General features: G+C 42.2%; 1 protein-coding gene and 1 pseudogene across 4 annotated transcripts in view; one reads left to right on the plus strand and one right to left on the minus strand.

The window, feature by feature from the left end:
* The window catches only part of LUZP1 (leucine zipper protein 1), an 80,575-nt gene that overhangs the window by 35,626 nt on the left and 24,493 nt on the right, over positions 1-20,456 (plus strand). Inside the window, exons 2-4 of one of the 4 annotated variants that reach the window (XM_061184766.1) lie at positions 15,572-15,636; positions 16,517-16,622; positions 18,156-18,258. The exons of 1 other annotated variant lie outside the window; for it this stretch is intronic. The gene's annotated coding sequence lies outside the window, so the exon portion shown is untranslated. The remainder of the gene's footprint in view (positions 1-15,571; positions 15,637-16,516; positions 16,623-18,155; positions 18,259-20,456) is intronic. 2 more of the 4 variants (XM_061184763.1, XM_061184765.1) reach the window with 2 other exon arrangements.
* Positions 13,900-14,201, minus strand: LOC133087244 (large ribosomal subunit protein eL43-like; annotated as a pseudogene).

Raw genomic sequence — 20,456 nt, forward strand, 5'->3', positions numbered from 1 at the left:
TGGGACACGGGTTCGAGCCCTGGTCTGGGAAGACCCCACATGCCGCGGAGCAACTAGGCCCGTGAGCCACAATTACTGAGCCTGCGCGTCTGGAGCCTGTGCTCCGCAACAAGAGAGGCCGCGATAGGGAGAGGCCCGCGCACCGCGATGAAGAGTGGCCCCCACTTGCCTCAATTAGAGAAAGCCCTCGCACAGAAACGAAGACCCAACACAGCCATAAATAAATAAATAAATAAATAAATAAATAAATAAAATTAAAAAAAAAATAAGGAAAATAATATTATTCAGTGTTATTTGAAAGGGGTGTATATGTGGGAAATGAATCATTCTTTCTTATAAGTCTATATAAGTATATCTGTACTTATAAGAACATAAGTATAGGCACTCATAGTTTTCAGCTATTTAGCTATTGAACATTTACTGAGTTATTATTATGTGCCAAGTGCTATGCATGTGCTTGGATTCAGAGATGATATACATAATCCTGGCCTTTTAAGAGCTCTAGGTTTGGTGGGAAGAGATAAACCAGTAGATAATTATAGTACAGAATGATAAGTGCTATGCTAGAGATAAACCTAGGGTCCTTCAAAAGGGCTTGTTCTTACTTGATTCCTCTCACTTTCGTCTCCAGACTGTTTAAAAACTGTAATAGATCTTAGCGGGGCCTGGAGAAATGAAGCAGTTTGCCTAAGGCCAAGCCCATAGCTAGCCAGTAATAAGCTAGAACTAGAATCTGAGTTGTCATACTCACTGTCTCTTTCAGCTATGTTCTTAGCTCCATCAGCACTGACCTCAATTTTTCCTCCCTTGTCCTGAATTCTTACTCTTCTAAGAGGTGCCTCTCGCCTTACTCCCCGCACCACCATCTTTCCAAGCTTCTGTTTTTATTACCTTGTTTCACAGTTACTATTGCAGTGGAAGTAGGAAGACCTGGGAGTCTTTTTTTTTTTTTTAATATTTATTTATTTATTTGGCTGTACTGGGTCTTAGTTGCCCCATGCGGGATCTTTGTTGCCCCGTGTGGGATCTTCGTTGCCATGTGCAGGGTCTTTAGTTGTGGCATGCGGGATCTTTAGTTGCGGCATGAGGAATCTTTTGGTTGTGGCAGGCAGGGTCTTTAGTTGCGGCATGTGGGGTCTTTAGTTGCGGCATGCGAACCCTTAGTTGCAGCATGTGGGATCTAGTTCCCTGACCAGGGATGGAACGTGGGTCCCCTGCATTGGGAGTGTGGAGTCTTAGCCACTGGCCCACCAGGGAAGTCCAAGACCTGGGAGTCTTGGTAGGTAGAAGCTTGTTGAGGTAGAAGAACGGTTCTTAGCATTGGCTGTACGTTAGGATTGCTTACAGAGCTTTTATAAAACACTGGTACCTAAGATTCTGATTTTTACTCTAATATTTGTTGGTTTGTTATTGAATGTATCTAAAGTACACAAAATTTTTAGTAAAATACTCAGTGAATTTTTATATGTGTAAATAGTCATGTGATGACTACTCACAGGGATTTACCTGGTGGCGCAGTGGTTAAGAATACACCTGCCAATGCAGGGGAGAAGGGTTCAATCCCTGGTCCGGGAAGATCCCACATGCCATGGAGCAACTAAGCCTGTGTGCCGCAACTACTGAGCCTGCATTTTAGAGCCTGCGAGCCACAACTACTGAAGCCTGCATGCCCTAGAGCCCACGTGCCGCATCTACTGAGCCCACGTCCCTCAACTGCTGAAGCCCGCGTGCTCTAGGGCCTGCGTGCGGCAACTACTGAGCTCACGTGCCGCAGCTACTGGAGCCCTTGCACCTAGAGCCCGTGCTCTGCAACAAGAGAAGCCGCCACAATGAGAAGCCTGTGCACCGCAACAAAGAGTAGCCCCCGCTCACCACAACTAGAGAAAGCCTGTGCACAGCAGTGAAGACCCAACGCAGCCAAAAAAAACCAAAAAAAACAAAAGACTACTCACATCAAGATATGCTCTGGATCAAAATATAGAACATTTCCAAAACTACAGAAGGCTCCCTCATGCTTCTTCCTCATCAGTTACTGGCTGCCCAAGTAATCACTTATTCTGACTTCTATTTCCATTGATTAGTTTTGTCTATTCTTGAGTTTCATATAAGTAGAATCAGATAGCATGCACTCTTTTTGGGTCTGGATTTTTTTGCTCAGGATCATGTCTGGGTATTCATCCATGTTGCATTCATTCATCTAGTATGTAATAGCTCATTGTTTGGATGTACCACAATTATTTATTTATTCTACTGTTACGGGACTTTTGGGACAGTTTTGGCTATATGACAAAGCTGCCATGAACATTCTTAGTCTTGTACATGTCTTTCTGGTAGACAGGCACTCATTTCTGTTGGATATATACCTAGGAATAGGATTGCTGGATCATATGCTCAGCTTTGGTAGATGCTGATAAAGAGTTTTATAGTTGTACCTAGGTGTCAGCATTAAAAAAAGTATTTTTTTAATTATGAAAATTTCAAACATTCGCAAAGCTGGAGAGGCTAATACAGTGAACCTGTATGTATCTATCTAGATTCAGTAATTTTCAAGATTTTACTACATTTGCTTCATTCCTTTTTTTTTCATTTGTTGAAGAATTTTAAAGCAAATCCCATATATCATGTAATTTTACCCCTACATACTTCAATATGCATCTTTAAATATGGACATTTTCTCACATAACCGTGCCATTATGAAATTTAATGATGTTAACAAATCCTTAATGTCTAAGTCCTAGGTCATAATCAAATTTCCTTGATTGTCTCAAAAATGTCTTTGCAGTTAGTTTGTTAGAATAAGGATCCACCCAGAGTCCACACATTAAGTTATGTTTCTTAAGTTTCTTTACATCTAGAGTGGTCCCTCTTCCCATGCTCCCCCATCCCCTGCCTTTTTCGAATCATTGACCTCTTATAGAAATTGAGTCAGTTATCAGACAGTAGTGATAGTTTTGAAAGGTCCCCAGGTTTTTCTAATATTTAGCCGGAGTTGAAAACCCCTCAGATAGAGTATTATCTCAGGACTATTCATAAAGAGAGGGTGAAGAGTAGGGGGTAGAATATAAATATTGTGTGGGTGATTGAAGTTATCATGACAGATTAGAGCTTGGACATCTTATACAATAGAAGTGGGATGTGGCAGTAGCAATGGTGATGTACCTCAAGGAAGAGTGTGGGAACTAGTTACTGAGTTCGCATTTGTCTATCCTCATTTTACTTTATTGTGTGAATCTTCTTGTTTAGTAGGAACTTCAAAGATTGATTCTCTAACCTAAGAATCAGAGACTCTGACAAGAAAAAGCAGATATGATTTCTTTCCTGTTGAAATTCTTTTCTTGTGGAACTGTAGACCATGAGATTTTCTTTTTTAATTAGCTGAACAAAATTGGAAATTAGAAAATAGGTCATTCATACCAATTGAGATACTTGAGGCGTAATGAAAGAAAACTGTAAGGGATTAAAAAATCAAGTTTGTACACAGCATAGGGAGGAAATGTTAAAATACCTATACTGGCCAAAGGCCGGTGTGTCCTAAGGGTGGCCACAATAAAGTACAACAGGTGATGGTTTCCTACACGAGGAAGCCCTAGGGTGGTTCCTTCTACTTTGTGCCAAGTACCTTCTAGCAATTAGCTATCGTATCACTCGATTCTCTTCACCTACTAGGGCCAAATTGTCCAAGTAATCTTATTTTAACTAACCTATCAGATGCGGGTGCTCAACAGAGTTTTTGTGGGAAAGTGATAATGTAGGTCACTGGCATGGATTGAAATGGTATATTCAGTTCAGGAAACCTAGGGAAGGTCAGAGCATAGGATTTGAGGTGTTGTGGGATCGTAGATCGTCGGAACTTAGAAGGGCCCTTGGGTTCTTGGATTTTACCCATCCCTCCCCGCAAGAAGGCTTTTTGTTATAGAGAATTTCAAACTTAAACAAAAGGAAACTTCATAACGAACTCCCATGTACCCACACACAATTGCAGCAGTTATAAACTATGGCTGATGTTGTTTCATCTATACCCTCATTCACTTAACCCCATCCTGTATTATTTTGAAGCAAATTCCAGACTTATCATCTGTAAGCATTTCGGTATGTATCTTTAAGAGTTAACAGCTTTTTAAATTTAAAAAAACCCACAACATCACATCAAAAATTTCACAAGAGGGACTTGCCTGGTGGTCCAGTGGTTAAGAATCCGTCTTCCAATGCAAGGGACACGGGTTTGATCCCTGTTCGGGGAACTAAGATCCCACATGCTGTGGGGCAGCTAAACCTGTGCGCTCTGGAATCCGCATGCCACAACTAGAGAGAAGCCCGCCTGCTGTAACAAAGAGTCCGCGTGCAGCAACAAAAGATCCCGCATGCCGCGGCGAAGGTCCCGTGTGCCACAACTAAGACCCAATGCAGCCAAATAAATAAATATTTTTAAAAAATTTAACAAGAATTCTTTAATGTCATCAGATATCTAGTCATTCAAATTCCAGTTGTTTTATCAATGTAATGATTCTGTTTTGTTTTTTACAGTTTGTTTGAATCTGGTCCATACATTGTGATTGATTGATATGTCTTTTAAGAATCTTTTAATCCATAGGGTCTCTCCTTCCACCCACCCTGCTTTTTTTAATATACAGGGTGTCTTAGTTATATGTTGCCGCATAACAAAATTTAGCAGCATAAAACAATATACATTTATTATATCACAGTTTCTGTGGGTTAGGAGCCTGGGCAGGGCTTAGCTGGGTCCCCTGTTTCAGGGTTGCAATCAGGGTGTCAGCCAGGGCTGCAATCACCTCAAGGTGTGCCTGGGGAAGGACCAGCTTCAGAGTTCTCTCAGTGGTCATTGGTAAGATTCAGTTCCTCCAGGGCATGGGACTGAGGCCCTCAGTTCCTTGCCAGTTGGTGGGTGGAGGCCACCTTCAGTTCTTGCCACATGGACCTCTCCAGCATAGCAGCTAGCTTCATCAAAGCAAGCAAGAGGTGGCGAGAGCAAGAGAGAGGCAACAAGAAAAAATTCAGTCTTTTATACCTAATCTCAGAAGTGACATCTCATAACTCTTGCCATATTCTCTTCATTAGAAGCAAGTCATTAGGTCCAGCCCACACTCAAGGAAGGAGCCCCCATAGAACATGGATACTAGGAGGTGGACATCACTGGGAGCCGTTTTAGAAGATCCCCCCCCCCCACCCCGCCCCGAGATGAACTTAAAGAGTCCAGGTCTGCTAGGTGTCAACATATTTGCCTTTTTACCACATTATTGATGCCACTGGGGAGAAAAGGGCCTTTAACTCCTGCATTCCATTTGCCTCTATCCGTGTAATAACTGTTATACAGTTTCCTTCTATGACGGTCTGATAAATGTCATGTTTATATATGTCAGTAACCAGAGGCAGTAGTTAAAAATCGTAGGTAGGATAGGTTGATTGGCTCTGAGCTTTTTTCACCTTGATCAAGAAATGAACCAGTCACCAGTCCTTAAAAAAATATAGACTATGTGTTTCACATTTTGCCAGGCCTATGGAGCTACAAAAGGAATATAAAAGGATAAGAAGATAGTCTATAATTATTGTGTGGTATGGACAATAAGTGCAAAAAATGAGAAATCAGCAATAAATCAATTCAGCCAATACTTTTTGAGTACTTTCTGTGTACAAAGCTCCATGTTAAGTGCTGTGGGGAATATAAAACTCAGTTAAGACAACCTTCTGCTCTCTCCTTAGGAGATGATATAAGATAAAGCTATAATGCAAAGTAGAGTGGAAATTGCTCAAGTAGGGAGACAAAGTGCTTTGAGAGTATAGGATAGAGAGGCTTAGAATGTCCAAGCCAAAAGGGCCCTTAGAGATCATCAGGTGTCATGGTCTTTACCATTTTGGGGACATGGAGCCATTTAGCCAGAGAAGTTCAAGAAACCTTGCTAAGATAAGGGAATCAAGTGGAATTAGAATATAAATTTTTCAGCTGCCAGGGACAGAGGGACTTGGGTTGGAAATAGGTAGCCTTGGGTCATAGAATAGAGTACTCCAGAGCTGGGGACTTTTTCAGTCAAACTTACACCTAAACTGGCCAAACGTAGACTCTGTAACTGCTTTGTGTACCTATAATATAACAATAACCATGTTTTATGGTGTGCAGAGTACTTTCACATACATTATTTCATTTGATCCTTTCAGTCTTGTAGTGAAGACAGATTGTTATTTTTGTCTTACAAATGAGGAAACTTTGAGTAAGAGTTTCTCTGAGTAAGAGAATTAGAATAATCCTACAAGGGTCCAGAACTAATAAATTGGAGAGTCAAGACTAGAACTCAGGATTCCATTGCCCTTTGTACAGCCCAGTATGTGTGTGAGTATGAGTGCTGTTTTGCTTTTTTTTAATACTGAAGACATTGACTTGAGACTTGTTGGCAAGCATGACTTACTAAAAGAGCATGATACAGAGACACAGCCTTAGCTGCAAGAAGGAACTTGGAGGGGGACCCAGGAGAACCTGGCAGGGAGCCTGACTGTTTCTGGAATCCTCCCTGCCCTTTCAGATGCTGCTTGGTTACACCTCTGGCCCCACCCATCCACCTCTCTTAGTACTTCTTTAAAACTCTTTCGGTTGGAACTGGGCAAGTTAATTTCTCAAGGTTCCTCTCCTTTTCCTGGTACAACATAGACAGAGGGAAAAAAGAAACTAAATAAACTTGTGCAGAGGATGTAAGGCTTAATCAGAATGGTAATGAGAAGAGAATTGAATTAACATTTATAGGATGTGTTTTATGATAGGCCTTATGTGCTTAGGCACTTAATGTATATTTTCATATAGCCCTTACAACACCCCCATGAAGTTTAGATATTATAATCTCTATATCCACTTGAAAACACTGAGATTGTGAAGTTTAGTCACCTAACCTGATATGTGACTGAATTATAGTGGGAACCCAGATTCTCTCACTCCCAAGACCGTTGCCATTATACTGTGTTGCCTGGGAAGCAGGCAGGGTGGACAGGGCGTGTGGAATGGAGACAAAGGGAAGTGCTCTAGGGGCTATAAAATGGAAAAAAAGCTTCTTGTTGGGGTAGAAATAACAGTGATCCCCAAATATGCCTTGAAGTTAAAATGGCAGCAGAAAACCTTTTAAACTCAGGCCCTTTAGTAAGAAAGCCCAGTGTTCTGTCTTGACAGCACTAAGTGAAAGAATATAGAAGGGTGTTTTTACCTTCCATTGTATGTAGTAAGGGAGATGAGATGTACATGTAAACAAAAACTTCTAGATACTCTGGGCATTTAGGAATCAGTCCAAGGGAAATGGCATCCTAAGTTGGGTGTGAAGGTGTGAAACCTTTGGGTGACTTGCAGCTTTGAGTGCAGCAGTACTCGGATGAGTGCCCCCATTAAACAGAAACAGAACAACTCTGCTTCCTCAGCCCTGCATTCTCCTTAATCCATCACCTTCACTTTCAAATAGCCAAACTTTTGTAAAAAGCTGTTTATACTCACTGCCTCACTCTGCTCACTCAGCCTGCTCTAGTCTGGCTTCTGCCCTTATCATTTCACTGCAACACCTCTTGCTAAGGTAACTAATGTCCTCCATGAAGCTGAATTCAGCAGATATTTTTCGTCTTTAATTTTCTCAGTGAAGTTGACACTGTTGGCCGCCCTTTTTTTCTGGAAGCACTCTCTTCTCTTGGCTCCAGTGACATAACACTCTCTTGTTCTTCCTCATAGTTCTCTGTTGTTTGTGCAGGCTCCCCTCTATTCTTCAGCTATTAAGTGTTCTTCTCTCCCTGGCTCTCCCCTCTCATAGTGGACACTCTCCCTGGGTGATCTCATCCACCCCATTGGCTTTAGTAGCCACACCTCTGTGCACATGACTCATAAATGCATGTCTCCAGCCTAGATCACTCCCCTGTGCTGTAGACTCATCTATTTATTGTCAGTCAGGCACTGTTCTAGGCCCTGGGGATATAGTGATGAGCTAGACAGGGAGTGTGGAGGAAGAGACAAGCAATAAACAAATAGACAAACTGTCAGATAAGGTTGAGTGCTAAGATGAGCATAAGCCAGGGTGATATGTTAGAGGGTGAGAGCTACTTTATATCGGCTGGTCAAGTCTTTATAGAGGTGGTAAAATTTAAGCTGACTCTTCAATGAACAAAAGGAGCCAGCTGTACGAAGGGAAAAGGGAACAGTGCAAAGGCCCTAAGGCAAGAATGAACAGTGTGTGTGCAAGGAACAGGAAGTGAGGAGGGGACCTGGTAGGAAATGAGGCCGGAGAAGTAGATAGGGGTCAGATCATGTAGGGCCTTGTAGGCTATGGTGAGGACTTCGGATTATTCTAAGTGAAAGGGAAAGCCATTAGAGATTTTGTTGTTTTTAAGCAGGATAGAGTCTTGTTCTGATTAAATTTTTAGAAATTAATTTGCCATTATTTGGAGAATGGGGACAGTTGGTAGTAGGGAGGCTTAAGGAGAGGCTATTGTAATTGGTAGGGTGAGAGTCCAGGAGCTTGGACTAGGGTGCTTAATAACAGTGTAGAGGGCAGAGGGACAGATTCGAGAAAATTTGGAAGTAGAGTTGATAGGACTTGCTGATGGATTTGCATGTGAGATGTGAGGGAAAGAAGAATCCAGGATGATTCCAGGTGTTTGGCCTGGACAGTTGGGTGAATGGTGTGGCTGTGGACTGAGATGGGGGAAGATTTGAAGAGGAATGGGTTTGGGGAGAGAAGAGTAAAAGGTGAAGGCCATCAAGCATATGAGAATACATGGATTTGTGATGTCGATTAGACGTCTAAGTAGAGATGTTAGGTAGCTTGTTGGATATGCTTTTGGAGTTCAGGGGGGTCAGTTCTGGAGGTAAAAGCTTTGGAAGTCATTGATATTAAGTCATGGGACTGGGTGAGATTACCCAAAGAAAGGAAGGGTACAGATAAAGAAAAGAGGTCCAGGACTGTCCCTTGTCGAGCAGAGGAGAAGGAGCCAGCAAACATGAATAAGGGTGAGCCAGTGGAGTAGGAAGAAGATCAGGAAAGTATGTTATCCTGGAAGCAAGGAAGAAGGTGTTTTGACGGAGAAAGAATGTTTATTTGTGTTAATGCTATCTAGAGGTCAAAGAGGTGACCTTAGAATTTGGCGATATTGAGGCCTTTGACCCTGATGAACAGTTCTAGTGGAATGTTGAGGATAGAAGCCTGGTTGGAGTGAACTGAGAGAATGAGAGGGGAGGAAATGAAGAGTGTAGACAACTCTTCCAGAGGTATTGCTTTGAAGAGAAGCAGAGACATTGGGGCTGCAGCAGCTGGAGGAAGTGAGCTCAAAAGAGAGTTTATTTCAGTTTTTTTTTTTGTCTTTTTTTTTTTTTTTAAATTATTTATTTATTTATTTATGGCCGTGTTGGGTCCTCGTTTCTGTGCGGGGGCTTTGTCTAGTTGCGGCAAGCGGGGGCCACTCTTCATCGCGGTGCGCGGGCCTCTCACTATCGCGGCCTCTCTTGTTGCGGAGCACAGGCTCCAAACGCACAGTCTCAGTAATTGTGGCTCACGGGCCTAGTTGCTCCGCGGCATGTGGGGTCTTCCCAGACCAGGGCTCGAACCCGTGTCCCCTGCATTGGCAGGCAGATTCTCAACCACTGCGCCACCAGGGAAGCCCCTGTCTTGTTTTTTAAGATGGGTAATTCTAGAATCTTGCTTCTCAAATGCGGCCTCTGGATCTAATCTGTCCGGGATCTACATATGCTAGTACTGTGTACGATTTGTACATAGCTTACTTCACACATGACTCACTATTTGGGTTCACCAACTTACTGGTCTACCATTTGAGAAGCCCACTGATCATATGCTTGGATGTTGCAGCAATGTCACCTTGCTACACAAATGTCTATATGCTTACTCTCAATTTCTGTACCTATAATGGTAACAGCTTGTGAGCCAGTGCCAGTTTGTGGACCACTCTTAAGAGTAGTGCCATTCTCAAGCATGTTTGTATGCTGATGGGTATGAGTCTGTAAAGAGAAAAATGATGATGTAAGAGAGAGTGGGGATAACTGCATATGAAGATAAGAGGGAATTGGATCCATAGTAGATATGAAAGGTTGTACTTTATATACCAGCGAAGAGTCTTCATTGTAGCAGTAGGGAAAGCAGAGTGCTCGTGTGTTGTTAGATTTGGAGTGGAAGATGACGGTTTGATGTTGCTTCTTGGTGGCAAAGTCATTAGCTGATGGGAGCTGGAGGCTTACTGAAAGGGAAGAAGATGTGAAAGAGTCATTTTGGGGGAATAGAAAAGTGAACCTACTAAGGGAAATGTAGCGGGATTGCTGGCAGCATTGAGGGGGCCCGTTTGAAATTTGTGGTGGTAAATTAAAATGATACCAGTCAATGTAGTTTTTCTCTAGAGATACAACGTAGTTTATAACTTTGCTGCTTTGGTGTAGGCCTGGAGAGGTTGTTAGTTTGGTTTAACAAGGATTGAAGTTTTACTAGTTGAATGTGAAAAATGAATTAAAGTTGTTTGCAAGGGACTGATTATGAGGGAAGTGAGGACACCAAGTGGGGGCATGGAATTCCGTTAAATTACTTAACCTTATAGTAGTATCTGTTCAATACTGATAATAGTATCTGTTTTGCAGAGTTGTTACAAGGATTAAATTAATTCATATAAATTACCTAAAACAGTGCTTGGTGCATAGTGAGTGCCCTGTATGCACCCAGTATTGTTAGCTATTATCTCTCCTGGACCACAGAACTAGCCTCCTTACTGATCTCTTGGCATCATCCTTACCTCCTTCCATCTGTTGTCCACACTAAAGCCAAAGTAATCTTTTTGAAATGTACACACGTTACATCTTTTTAACACTTAAATGACTTAAATTATTTGGGTAGTTTAATAATTTGGGCTCCAAAGGCCTGCATGGTATGGCCCTCTCCAGTCTCATCTCTTGTGTCTATTGGTTCTCCCTTCTTTGGTTACACAGATTTACTGTAGTTCTTCAAGCTCACTGTACTCCCTCTTCTACTTGGAACGTTCTTACCGCGAATTGGAGCCTTCCTAGACCTCCCCCAGTGGGTCACTTTCTATTAATTGTACTTCACAGATTTTATATTTAATATGATTCTTCAGTCAGTGCTTTTCTGTTGTACTATACAAAATGCCTCGAAGACAGTCTGTTTCTACTCACTGTTTTATCCCCAGTGCTTGTTCCAGAGCTTGATGCACTGTCAGTCAATATTAGAACGAATGAATGAATGAAAGAAAAAATGAACAAACTACCCATCGACCTCATGTAGGTTTGTGATGTTTGGACTGGGGATCAGGACTGACTTTTTTGAGGGTGAGATCTGAGAGATGATTCCTTAGAGAGGAGGTATAATGGAGAGGAGAAAGCAAAATTTGGAGCAGAAATAAGTAGGTGAGAATCCACTTATCAGTAATCACTTATCAGCTATGTGACTTCGAACCTTTAATTTTTCCTCATTTATAAACTAAACATGATGGTATTTTCCTGATAGGTTACCATGAAGATTAAATTAGGTAATAAAAGCCCTTTGGTTCCTTTCTCCTTAGGGTGATTTCTGTGACTTGCTGTTTAACTACATTTGCCATTACTTGCTGTAATCCTTGTGGCCCCTTGATACCCTAATTATAGACTTCTAGAGGTTAAAGGCAGCCAGCATGTTCTTCTGATTCAGCCAACTTTGTTAAAGCAGGTGAATAACCAACAATTTCAGGCATGTGGTTCTGTTGCCAAACCCCACAAACATGGGCTAATTGCAAGGAAGCCTGGTCTCAATTATAAACTACTAGTTAGGAAAGGAAACAGCAGAGCCAGGTGGCCTCCTTGAGGGCCTGCATTTACATAGATATGCTGATCACAAAGGAGTCTTATCAATTGTTTATTAATACTAAGTTCTTAAGTCCTTTCTTTCCAATTGCAATTTTGTTTATATTTTTGGGTCTGTGTTGGGTAAGGCTTCTTTAGTGAGGTGAAGAACCCTGAAGCTCAGAGATGGGATTACTGGATGCCAGTCCTGCCTCTGTTTCTAGCTTTCCTAAAAGGGTCACAAGTCTCTCAGTCTGTTTGCTCATCTGTCATATGGGGGATAAGAGTATCTTCTTCTCATCTTAAGAGGTACAGGGGTAAAAAGTTATCCTGGGAGAATTAAAAAAAGAAAGACATTATTTTAGTAGCCCTCCATCATAGATAAGTGTTGAAACCTCTATTATTAACACAATTTAAGAATTAATGACAGGACTTGAGAAAAGAGCACTTGCACTGGATTCTCTTCCCTGTGGGCAGGTGTATGGGTGGGGAGGAAGGGCGTGAGAAAAAGGCAGGGTTTACAGAAATGGACGTGTCTTTTGTAGCTGAACTCCAACATGGTAACCTGAGTGTGGGACGCTGGTCAGTGGTGGTGCCAGGTTAGCTGCTTTCGCCAATCCAGGTGGCACTAGGTTGACTCTCACCAAGCTGCTGGTACTCTTCAGCTCCAGACCACCAATTGGTCCCACCCCATCCTGCTAGCAGCCTGTTTACCAGGTTGGATTTTTGTTGAAGAGACTACATAGGGCAGAAAAAAATGTTAAAATCCCTCCTGGCTTTTTTCGCCAACAATCCTGAGAATGCTACCTCAGCAATTATAGGGGAAAACATGACGATCTCCTTGCTTCTCAGTACACACAGTGGGGCACTAGATTTGACTCTTAGCACTTTGGATATTATGGTTATCTCAGGTGTACATTTTTATCCTGCCCTCTCATTTTCTACCTTTATACTTTCTTCTTTGCTTATGTTTGAAAGAGTTAATTAGTAGATGAGGGGTGGCCTGGTCCAAAAGAATTGCAGGTAATGGTTTCTCTGTGATCCCTAGTCATTCTGGTTCTCTCTGATACCTATTTTTCTGATAACAGAAAGTAATCATTGCGTACACTTAGGTGAAAGGCCTGAGGGTGGTTTTTCTAGAGACTGCGGATGACCCAGTTATTTCAGTTTGATCTGCAAGTTTCATTGACTCTTTTCTCTGTCATCTCCATTCCGTTCTTAAGCCTGCCCATTCAGAGAATTTTAAAATTTCAGATGCTGCATTTCTGTTCTAAAATTTCCACTTAAATTTTTTTCAATTTCTCTGCTTTTAATAGATGTTATAATAGCTGCTTTAACATCCTTGTCTGATAATTCCAACATCTGGGTCATCTTAGAGTTGCCCTCTCCTGATTGTCTTTTCTCTTGCAAATGGGTTTAGTTCTTTTAGTTCTTTATGTAATTTGGGATTGTGTCCTGGACATGGATGCATGTGAATGTTATGTTGTGGAGACTCTGGTTTCTGTTGATGTTTTTGTTTTAACAGGTCGTTAAGTTGGTTAGACTCAAAATTGCACGTTCTGTCTCACCTGTGGTGGGTGGCAGTTCAAATCTCAGTCCAGTTCTTTTGTGCTTAGCTGAGGTCCTTGGACTCTGCCCCGTGCGGACATGGTTCAGAGGTCAGCTGGAGATTGGGCAGAGTGTCACACAGAACCTAGGCTCTCCATCTCAGGCTCTCTTCTTTCTTCTTATTGTCTGTGGCTTCTCTGGTCTCTCTGTCTTCTGGACAGAAAGCCTAGGGTTTAATTTTTAATTGGAACTTCAGCTGGACAACCCTCAGGTCAAAGCTCCAAAAATGGGGAATTCTTCCCCTGCCAGTCAGTTCTTCCAGTTTTTAACTTTTCTAAAATCTGCCAGCCATTGTTCACTTCAGATAGTTGTTTTTTATATTTTATTCAGAGTGTTTAGTTGTTTATCTGTGGGAGGAGTGTACTGGAAGCAGAACTCCCCACTAGCATTTTTATCTGTTATCAAAGTGTTTTGGGAACAAAAGTGATATACATTTAAGAGAGTTTTTTTTTTTTTTTTTTTTGGTTACATAAATTAACCCATTTAGGCTAGCAGTGTTTCAAATGGTGGTGCTTCTGCTGGTCCTTCAATTCCTTCACTCTTCTGATGGCAGACTTTACTGTGGCGGCAGAAATGGTGTAGGTCCAGGCACCACCAGCTACTGTTTCATGCAGGAGCCACAGTGCCAAATGCCCACAGCTCGTCTCTTCATCTTGGCTTTGCCGCAGAAGGAGCAAGTGTACTTGGCGTGCTGGCTGATTTCAATTTTCTTCACCATTTTCCTGAGGGAGGCACCATAATGGGTCCCATATTTACCCACGATTCTGACCTTCTTGGTGCGTTTAGCCATGTCGCCGCAACCTAGGTCCGAGCCCAGAGAGTAAGAGAGCTTTAATCTTCAATCAAATGAGGATGGACTGATGCATTTCCTTAATGTGGCTTGTGAACTATCTCAGGTGGACTCAACCGGGTTCACTTCAACCAGCTTTGCAGCCTTGGGCCAGTCTCTTCTCCTTGCTGGGACTCATTTTCTCCTCTGGAAGATGAGGCAGTTGGGCTCTTCCATGATCTGTAAGGGTCCTGTTATCTCTTCTTCTAGACAGAGAGCACATGCACACAGAACCCTCACTATCACCGCCAACAGTAATAGCCAGAAGCACCAGAGGAGATGCCTGGGGAAGTGATGTGGCTGGATCCACTGGGGTGAAAGGCTCTGAAGGGGCAGCACTACAGAGTTTGAGGATGTTTACAGTCATCCTTTGTTTCTGGGGACAGAGGACCAGTACACTGAGGATGCAAGAAGTAAATGACATTCAGAAGCGAAGGAAAGAAATCATTTGCCCTTAGAAATAAGGAAAGGCTGTATGATAGTTGAAAACAAATCAGGATCATCTGGAGTTCCTGTTTGTTTGATTTTTGGCAATGTATTCTATCCTGTTTTGAAGAGAATAGGCTTCTGGGCTTTATTACTATGCCAGCAAATTTGGCAGTTGGTGGATGGGGCAGCAGCTTTCAGTAGAGATGCTGCTGTCACTGTTAGTTTAGAATTTTTACGTAGGAAAGGTTCTAGGCTATGCAAAGGAAGGTGTGTGTGTGTGTGTGTGTGTGTGTGTGTGTGTGTGTGTGTGTAAGGTGGGTGGAGGGGCAGGACAGAAGGTCTGTGGGCCAGTCCTGATGCTGTTTGAATAGCAACCACACTTAATCTGCGTAGACTGATTCTTTTTCTGAAGTGTGTGGTGGGGGGGAGAGAGAGCTAAAGCTTCTGCCATGCCCACCCAAGCTATCCCTCGGGTGCTGCCCCTGGTACAGATCCTTTTTTCTACTTCTCTTCTAGCTGTTTTCATTGCTTATCAATAATTCTTCTCTCTTAGGTCTTAACTGGCTTGAGACTTCAAGCCCTTGTCTTTTTTAAAGCCAGTTTTAAAAAGCTATCATTTTATTACTACTTCATCTTAATTCTAGCCTTCTAGCTCCCTAGGAGGATGGAGGTAGGGGTAGATTCTGTATCTGTATGTATGTTACGGGGTTGGTGGTGGAGGTGCGGAAATTGGATTAAAGGGACCAACAGCTTTGGAAGGAGGTCACAGAGTGGTCTGTGGGATATGTAAGGGAGGGATGGGCAGTTGTGATGAAAGGAGGGGGATAGTGTGAGTGTAAGCCGATGTACAAAAGCTTTAGTTTTGCCACTAGCTTAGAAGACATTTTTCTGTTCTTCCTCAGGACTGGGATGGACAGAAGTTTGACCCAGATCTTCCACCTTCATTTACTCTTCTCCAATGTTAGGGGTAAGAGTCAATGGGTTAGGAGGCTTTTCAGCCCTCCTGGAGAAGGCTTATTACAAAACCAGGGGTAAAGTTTGCAGACAGGCTCTGTTTTTGTTCTAATTGATATTGAGTGGTTCAGGGCTATTTTGAGTACCAAGTCTAGAAGGCACCCAAGTGGGAGTCAGCATGATGACTTGGCTTTTTGTAGTTGGACAGACTTGGGTTTAAACCTGACTGTCACTTACTCACAAGCTGTGAGACCTTGGACAAGTCACTTGACTTGTTGAAATTTAGATTCTTCATCTATAAGGGGGTAACGTTATTGTGTTATTGTCTGGTGTAAAACATAAAACATATTGCCCAGGGTGTGGTGGATACTTCACAGATGTTTGGTTTTATTATTTTTTTTCCTTACGCATATTCCAGAACATCTTATTTTTAGTAGAATCCCAGCTTTAGCCCTAAGCAATTGTGTGACTCACCCTTTCCAAGCTTTAGTTTCCTTCCTTAAAATGAGGGCATTTAACTAGTTGATTTCTGAGATCCTTCCTGAATGTAAGCTGTCATACGAATTTTTAGACTGTTGAGGAATATATAGGTCTGTTGATTTCAGGAACGACAGTGTAGTCTATCCTGGGACCATATCATCCAGTAGGAAAGGGGAAGTCTCCTAGAGCCAAACTCCCTCTCTCCCCTGAGGAGAGAGTTAGCCAGCTTCCTTCAGAGTCAGGATCTGACTCTCCCTTATCTCTTATCTCCCTATCTCACCCAGATTCTCCCTTATCTCTTTCTGACACTGCAGTGTATGTGAAGGTTCTTTGGGATAGGCCTTTGGGTCAGCCCAGTCTTGGTGCAATTCATGTTTTACCTATCTTTTCCCTTCTGTTTATATTCTCTCCAGGTCAAGAGGCAACTGCCATTAAAAGATAGTGAGTGACTGTTGCCAAGACAACAAGCATCAGGGGAGCAGCCAGAAGCATTGACAGAAAGCTTAAATTACCTAAATGGTAAGTATGTTGTACAGTGTTGTGGAGCCACACTGACAGGATTGGGTGGTTTCTGAAGTCTCTACAATTTTACCACCATTACAAGAGAGGGAGGAAAGTCAGTATTTGTTGATGACCTATTCTGAACCAAATACTGTGCTAAGTACCTCACATGTTTTCTCATTCAATCCACCCAGCCAACCTTCAGAAATAGGCCTAGCTACCATTTACTGAATACTTACTATATGCTAGGCATAGTCCTGTTCGACAGACATTATCTCCCTTAATATTTACACCAGCCCTATGAGGTAAGTGCTGTTATTTTCACCACAAGGAATTGAGCTTAGAGAGGTTAAATGACTTCTTCAAGTTCATACAAGTAGTAGATGGTAGGACTAGATTTTAAACCTGGGTTATTTTCATTGCACTATAATGTTTCTCTTTTGTGAAAGTTACTTTTTGGTTGAGGCAGTGACTGACAACTAGTTCCTTTTCCTAACCCTTTCCGGATTGTGTATGCCAGTATCTTATTGGTGTTGTTGACTGAGGCAGTGGGGAGTACTAATGAAATAGAAGAAACTGGAGCAGTGAGTGGCCAGAGGACCTAGTGGTCTTGGTCATCAGCGGTAGCTGTATAATAGTTAGAACAAGGTTCTCTGGGAAGGAAGAGCAATGGGGCAACCAGAGAATGAGTCTGGGAAATGGGTTCTAGGCGTAGGAGTGATTGGACATAGGAAAGGAATCTTAGCAAGACCTCTCACTCTCATGGGAACCCCTCCTGGAAACAGGCATAGTTTGGGACAGGCTCTTCTTGAGGGAGTGGGAAACTTCGAGGCAAATTCTTGCCCTGTTAATTGGTTCAGGACTCTGGTTCTGTTCCTTTCCCTGGAGCATTTTTCCTACCCCAGGGAACTGGGTAGGTAATGAAATTCATTTTTGGTTGGGTGGAGTGGCAGCCCGTATTCATTAGTTCATTGATCTTTCTGAGGGTAGTTTAGTCTCTCTTTATTGGAGCACCAATGTTTTTTCAGTATACTTGGTGAATTTGGGAGGGGGCAGTAATCATTTTCATCAACAAAATTTATTACACATACCTCTTATACATAGAGTGTTTTGCTATATACTGGGACTTATGTTCTGATGGTACCATTTACCACGTGTCTAGCATGGTTCTTGGAGCTAAGTGTCCAGCCTTAAACAAAACAGGAAAAAATCCTTGTTCTCAAGGATTATATTCTAATGGGTAGAAATATTTTAAAAAATGAATAGCTAGATATAAATAAATAAGTAGATAAATAAACAACACCCATAGGTGATAGTTGTTCAGAAGAACCAAAGCAGGGTAAGGTGGTAATAGGGAGTGATGGGGAGCTGAGAGATTGTTACTTTATGTAAGGTCATCAGGGAAGGCCTCTGATGAGGTGATATTTTAAGCCAAGATCTGAAAGAAGTGAGGAACACACCCAGGGAGATACCTGGGAGAAAAGCATCCCAGGCAGAGGGAACAGCAAATGTAAAAGCCCTGAGGTATGAGTGTGACTTGTTCTGTCCAAGGACCGACAGGGCCGCCAGTGTGCTGGAGTGGAGTAGTCGGGAAAGAGCAGTAGGGGATGAGAGCAGAGAAGTAATGGGACTCAGATCACCTAGGGCCTGAGAGGTAAGACCTTTGGAGTGGATTTTATTTATTTTAAAAAATATTTATTTATTTATTTATTTCCTTCCTTCCTTCCTTCCTTCCTCTTCCTCCCTTCCTCCCTTCCTCCCTTCCTCCTTTCTTTCCCTGGGTCTCAGTTCCAGCACACAGGATCTTTCGTTGCAGTGCGCGGGCTTCTCTCCAGTTATGGCGCATGGGCTTCTCTCTAGTTGTGGCACGCTGGCTCCAGAGCTCATGGGCTCTGTAGTTGTGGTGTGTGGGCTTAGTTGCCCCGCGACACGTGGGATCTTAATTCCCTGACCAGGGATCGAACCAGCGTCCCCTGCATTGCAAGACGGATTCTTAACCACTGGAGCACCAGGGAAGTCCCTGGAGTGCATTTTATTCTGAGCGAGATGGGAGCCACTGGGGAGGGGACAGCAGAGGAGAGACATGATTTGACTTATGTTTTAAAAGGCTTACTCTGTTTGCTCTTGGGGAATAGACTGTGGAAGGTGGGGAAAAGTGGGCATCGGTGGAAGCAGGGAGACCAGGTAGGAAGCTTTTGCCTTCTGTCAGTAGTTAGGGCAGGGATGATGGTGGCTCAGACTAGGGTGGCAGTGCTGTGTAGCCAGAAAGGAATGGTTTCTGGACATATTTTTTTTGAAGCAGAGTCAAATTCTAATTCTCTCTGTAGAGATGTTTGATTTATCTGGAGTTAACCTCTAGGTCACATGGGCCTGAGGGTATCATTGGAAACTTGACAGTGATCTCTGGTAAAATTCTAAACCTGATTGAGCAAAGGATAAGAACACAGGGATGACCGTAGAAGTCACTAAGAGTAACTCAAGCTAACTGATAATTTTTTTTTCTTTAAGTTTTGCCATGATTTTACTTAAACTGTAAAATCAGTACAAGTTTGTTTTTGAAATATTAGAAAATAAAGGAAAAAAATCATACCATCCAGAGGTAATTACTATATATATGGCACTTTGGTGTATATTAGGGCAATTCATTTTTGAAAAGGTTCCTAGGCTGGGGGATCAGGAATATGCTACAAAGGTAATATGTCTTAAGTGCTAAAATTAGGTATTTAACATTTTCTCATGTGATCCCAAGACAAAGAAAATTTGGGGCTGGCTTGCATGCAAGTAATATACAAGTACTGATTAATGGATTGATGTTTATCTAGAGGGGTTGTTTTTAGTGGCATTCTGGACGGCTGTTCTTGGTTATATTTTGTTTAACAATTTGAAAATCAATTTGGATGAAGATACAGAAGAGACATGCCTATTAGATTAATAAATAGTGAGTGAATGCTTATAAACTGGAAGTTGTAGAAAATATTTAGACAATTGAAACTATTGATTGAAACTAACTTTCAAGTTGAAATGAAAAAAAAAAAAGGTAAATAATGTAAGCTTAAGATGGACCAATCAACCAAAAATATTAAACAAAAAATTTCAGAAATAAATAATTTATAAGTTTTGAATTGCATGCTATTCTGAGTAACATTATGAAATCTTGCTCCGTCCTTTTGTCCAGTTGACCCTTGAACAATGCGGGTTTGAACTGTGTGGGTCCATTTATATGCGGATGTTTTTCAATAGTAAGTACTACAGTACAACACGATCTGCAGTTGGTTGAATCTACGGGATGCAGAACTCAGGATACAGAGGAACTGCATGTATGGAGGAACTGCCTATATGAAGGGCCAAGTGTAAGTTATACATGGATTTTGAGTGCTCGGAAGGTCGTTGCCCCTAACCCTCACATTGTTCAAGGGTTAACTGTATAGGAAAAAACATAATACATATAGGGTTCTGTACTGTGTGCGGTTTCAGGCATCCACCAGGGGTCTTGAAACATATCCCCCGTGGGTAAGGGGGGATACTCTATCTAGAGGTTTTAGGGCTGTGCACTTTTTGTTGGGGGAGGGCCTGTTTGAAAAGGCTTCAGAAAATTGCAGTGACAGATGATCACCATCAGAATGGTGCAGGGGAGGCTTGGAAGGAAGAGGAAAAGGGAGAAAGGGGGAATTCTAAACTTGGTCCTAAAACATTACCACCTCAGCCTCTGCACTTGCTGTGAGATTTCAAGGGCTTCTATGTTGCACTCAATCATATCAGTTACCTGCTCTGCTCCTCCCCTTGTGCCTGTCATGTCAGTACTGCTGAGTTACTTAAAGTTCCCCAAATGCAGCATTGTTTTGTTTGCCTGCC

This window comes from Eubalaena glacialis, chromosome 3, assembly GCF_028564815.1.
Source record: "Eubalaena glacialis isolate mEubGla1 chromosome 3, mEubGla1.1.hap2.+ XY, whole genome shotgun sequence".
In the NCBI taxonomy this organism is placed as follows: Eukaryota; Metazoa; Chordata; class Mammalia; order Artiodactyla; family Balaenidae; genus Eubalaena; species Eubalaena glacialis.